The sequence below is a fragment of the Pinus tabuliformis genome, chromosome X, assembly GCF_031772625.1.
Source record: "Pinus tabuliformis cultivar Carrire ecotype Pingquan chromosome X, CPIR1, whole genome shotgun sequence".
In the NCBI taxonomy this organism is placed as follows: Eukaryota; Viridiplantae; Streptophyta; class Pinopsida; order Pinales; family Pinaceae; genus Pinus; species Pinus tabuliformis.
The window spans coordinates 567,963,868-567,969,338 of record NC_142308.1 but is presented as its reverse complement, the minus strand read 5'-3'; positions in this window follow the sequence as shown (position 1 = coordinate 567,969,338).

Sequence of the window (5,471 nt, the reverse complement as noted above, 5' to 3'; positions counted from 1 at the left end):
AGTTTATAAAACATATATTTTAATATTTACATATATATATATATATAATTAAAAATACATATATTTTAATATAATTATTAGTTTATAAAGGACATTGATATGACAAGAATGAGTACACTGCATTAATAAAAAGTAATGATTGCAAAATCAGAATTTACTATCTATTGTGCAATAAGATGTTCAAATTTTCAGCCAATAACAATAGAGATAAATACTAATAAAAAATTTGTAAGAAATAAAATAAAAATTAATTTATATAGTTAAACTTTATTAAATTAAAACAAATGACATATATTTGACTTAACTAATTGCAAGTCTGGGCCATACCCATTGGTTTATACTGGGCCATACCCATTGGGTTATACTACGGCAGGATAATAAAGAAAATTATAACAAAAATATTGTGAACTTTTCAGTTTCCATCACAAAGTAATTATAGTGAATATACACTACAAAGATTGAATGAAAGAGGTAGTTAAATAGTTAAAGTAATTTCTCACTCATAATTTCAATTTCGAATATTGTACAATTTTAGTAAATATAGTGAACATACACTACAACATTAAATGAAAAACCTATTTAAATAATTAAAGTAATTGTTCACTCATAATTACAATTTCAAATATTGTACAATTTTAATAAATATTATTGTGAACTTTGAGTTTCTATCACAAAGTAATTATAGTGAATATACACTACAAAGATTAAATGAAAGAGGTAGTTAAATAGTTAAAATAATTTCTCACGCATAATTTCAATTTGGAATATTGTACAATTTTAGTAATTTGGAATATTGTACAATTTTAGTAAATATAGTGAACATACACTACAACATTGAATAAAAAATCTATTTAAATAATTAAAGTAATTGTTCACTCATAATTACAATTTCAAATATTGTACAATTTTAGTAAATATCGTGTCAATCTTTGACATAAATCTAAAAATTTCAAAGTTTTATACATACCTATCTAACAATTGTGGAAATAAATTAATCTTTTGCAAATATTATATAATAAAATTCACAAGAAGAAATTCTATATAAATGAATAAATTTTGATTAGAAAATTAATTTGATCATATATAGTCCATAAACTACATCATTTCAATTTATAGTTTAACTTTAATTGAAATTTTAAGATGATTTCTCATTTATCAATTTTCTTAACCTTGACCCAAAATTTAATCAATATAAAACATTGAAATACATTGAATAAAACATATTCAAAATATTTATTAGAGGAAAAGATATATTTATAAACATTCAAAACAAACAACCTCTCAAAAAATTTCATCAAAATGCTATTTAAGATCTATTTTTAAGATATATAGAAAATGGAGATGTCATGAAATAAAAATATACATTAATTTATTTTACAAAAATAACTCCATGAGAAATCCTAACATGAAAATAATTTGCATAATAAATCCCTACGCTAATTATCTACAACAATATTATCAATAAACAAGGGTGATTTTGACCCAAAGTGGGAATAAAATAGAAAAATAAACGAATTTACAAAAGGGGATGGTTGGGAGTGCTGGGTCACAGGTTAGGGTTTGAAGCAGGTTTTCCTTGGCAAGCCTGCTACAACACTAAAGGGCAGGGGTCTTGGCAGAACCTGACAAAACAATATGAAAGCATACCGGAGCTCGAGGCATAGGAAGGTAGGTGAGGCTTGTCGCAAGCAGGATGAGTCTGGAAGGGGGGGGGCGAGAGCCCCTCCTATAAGAATGTTACAGCAGGGGAGGCGAGCAGACAGGGGCCTAACAGACCACAAGGAAGAAGGAGTAACACACCGGTCATGGGAGCGCGATGGTAGGCGGGATTGGGAGGAAAATGCCTTCCCAGAGCAGTTAAAAAACCCAAGTTTGTCATTCCTAACAACAAACTAAAGGAGTACAGGGAGTACAGGAAGGATCATGCACTGATTTGTAAATTCATAGGTGTTTGGCCAACAGAAAAAGAACTGATTAAATGGATCCACCAGCGCTAGCAACCCAAAGGACACATAGATCTGAAACTAGGAGCAAAAGGATTATTCTCAGTAATTTTTTCCAATCTAGCAGACAAAGAGAAGGTCTTTGAGGAGGGGCCATATTTCTTTAATAACGCTGGCTTATTCATGCGACACTGGGAAGAGTGTTATAACCCAGATCAGGAAAAAATGTTGGCGGCGCCAATCTGGGTTTGGTTGTTCGGCCTTCCAATGGATTTTTGGGACCCAGAAATTTTGGAAGGGATAGGTAACTCGATTGGAACCTTTGTCAAAGTGGCTGATACAACAAGAAAAGGAAGGTACACTTCTTATGCCCGGATATGTGTTTACATGAACATCACAGAACCTCTCCCTGATTGCATAGAAGTAGAATATCATGATGAAGTATGGCAATAGCCTCTGGATTATGAGTATATATCGTTAAGGTGCAGGATATGCCATGAATACAGCCACCTATTTAGATCATGCCCCCTGAACATCCCAGAGAACACCCAAGGAAATAAGAATGAGGAAGAATCAAGCAAGGAAATGGAAGGAGGCTTCCAGGAGGTCCATAGAAGAAAAAGGAATCCAAAACCATCGGGTATCCACAAGAATCCTCCGAAGGAGAAGGAAAAGGTAAACCAAAATAAATTTGCAGTTCTACAAGAGGAAGAAATGGAGGAGATATTAGTGGAAAATGGGGAAGAACCAGAAGAACCAAAGCATAAAGAAAAAGGGAAACAACAGGTAATGACAACAACAGAGGAAGAAAGAGAAGGGGAAATTAACAAAGAGCAAATAGAGCAAAACCCGATGGAGATAGACATATATAAGGAAAATTACAGTGAAGAGGAACAAGTAATGAAAAGACTACTGCAGGAGTGGCGACACCTGGATGAGAGGTTCATCCCTAAAGACCAAAAACAACTCTATAAGGAAATGTTTCAACAGTACAAACTAAAACGAGGAACGATAGTGGTAAATCAACCAGAGCATCTTGGATCACAAGGAGGACAAGGATCGGAAACGGGAGCAACAGGAAAAGTAGGGAAGAAAAGAGGCAGAAGACCCATGAGTGAATCCATCCAAATGGTAGGAGAAATGCTCGTTAACTTATGACGAGTGGTGCCATTATCGGAGGTATTCCACCAACCAACCAAACTATTGAAATGATAATCATGACCTGGAATATAAGGGGTCTGAATAGTAAGGGGAAACAACGATATCTTAAAGAGCGATTGCAGAAAGATAAACCCAGTGTTATGTTATTACAAGAAACCAAGATTAGTGAAATAAAGATGAAAGAGATTATGGGAAATTTCAAACCAAGGTATGAGGTAGTAGGACAATATGCTACTGGAAGCGCTGGAGGTTTGGCAATACTCTGGAATCCAGAGGAAGTCAAATTCGAGGATTGGACAAGTATGCCAAGAATATTATCTGGTAAATTTAGTAACCTTGGATCCAAAGAGTGGGTTTTTCTCTCAGGAGTCTACGGTCCACACATACCAAGAGAAAGGAAAAACTTCATTGATAACATGATAAAAGTGAGAGGATTGTATCATAATATTCCGTGGAGAATAGGAGGGGATTTTAATATGATCAAATCCCTAAATGAGAAAAGAGGTGGAATACGCAGGATGGATGCAAACATGGAGATGTTTGGGGATACTATAAATGATCAGAGATTAGTGGATCTCCCAACCACTAATGGAATTCATACATGGAATAATAGAAGAGGAGGCAGACATCAAATTGCATCAAGACTAGATAGATTTTTAATATCAGAGGAGATAGTAAGCAAAGACATTTTCATGGAGGCAATGATACTGCCTGGGATGGGATCAAATCATTGGCCGGTGAGATTGGAAATTGAACTCAAAGCCAGCCCCAAAAAGAGACCCTTCAGATTTGAAGCGTTTTGTCTTAGGGACCCTAAATTCATAAGCAACGTGGAGGAATGGTGGACATAGAGCGAACAAAGGGGCAGAAACAGAATGCAAAAGTTCCAATGCAAACCAAAGGAAATTAAGCAAAACATCAAGAGGTGGAACCAACAGGAATTTGGAAACATACTGAAGGACGAACAACGGCTAACTCAGAAGATGGAAGAAATCCAACAAGAAATTATAAGAGAAGGGAGAAGCCCTGACTTAACTGATTTGATGGAGGGACTCAAATATCTTGGGTTCAGACTAAAACCAGATGGATACAAAATTGCAAATTGGACTTGGCTCATCACAAAAGTGGAGAAGAGAATGAGCTGTTGGTGTCACAGGTTCCTCTCTAGGGCCGGCAGACTAATCCTTATCAAATCAGTCCTCGAAGCCACCCCGGTTTACTGGATGTCACTCGCCTGGATTCCAAGAGGGGTCCTTCACAGAATTCAACAAATCTGTTGCAAATTCCTCTGGAATGGAAGAAAGGAGGGCAAACCATTTGCCTGGGTTAAATGGACCAAAATTGCTACTCCAAAGAAGTGGGGAGGATGGGGACTTAAATTATTACCGGCCTTTGCTCAAGCCTTGGTAGCAAAACAGAGTTGGTTATTACTAAAGCAAAAAAGTCTTTGGGCTGAGGTTATTATACACAAATATATCTGGCCGTCTACTATCATAGATTGGATCAGAAGTCCATCTTGGAACAAGAAAGGCATTTCGGTGATTTGGAGGGCCATACTCAATTCAATTCCCATTATCAAGGATGGCTTACTATGGAAAATAGGCAATGGAGCCTCAGTCCAAATTGGAATTGACCCATGGGTGGGCAGTGGAAATTCACATCAACTACCAGTTGGACTGATAACTCACCTAAATAGCAAGGGCATTAAGTTTCTTGGACAGATTGGGGATCAACATCATACAACTTATCATACACAAGCTTGGCTGACCGAGCAGAATTGGCACATACCAAATGAATGGAGTAGAACATGGCAAATCTATTTACAGGCACTCACAGAATCGCATGTCAGATTAAAGAATGCAGAGGATGAACTTATTTGGGCACACTCAAAATCTGGACAATACTCATCTAAACAGGGCTATGACATAATCATTGCAGATATAAAACTGGAGGTCTTAAGAAGCTGGTGGGTCACCTTATGGAAATTAAAAGCTCCTCTACGTACCAGACTGTTGATGTGGAACATATTAGAAAATAAGATCCCCACTGGATCCTATCTGAAAAGGAGGGCTTTTTTGGGTCCTACCCGGTGTGTCCTATGTCTCCAAGAAGAAGAATCAACCCAACATCTTTTCCTCACTTGTCCGACCACCAGGAGCATTTGGTCACAAGTCCTTCAAACACTAAATATGACTATGAACTGGCAGGGGGCCGATATTATAACGACTTGGGACATCTGGTGGAGTACTTCGGCTGTGGAGAAAACTAGAAACCTTCCATTACTTGTTTCTTGGTACATATGGCTCAAGCGAAATATCAAAATCTTTGAAGATAAACCGGTAAACTGGAACCTGCTCCCTCTGCAAA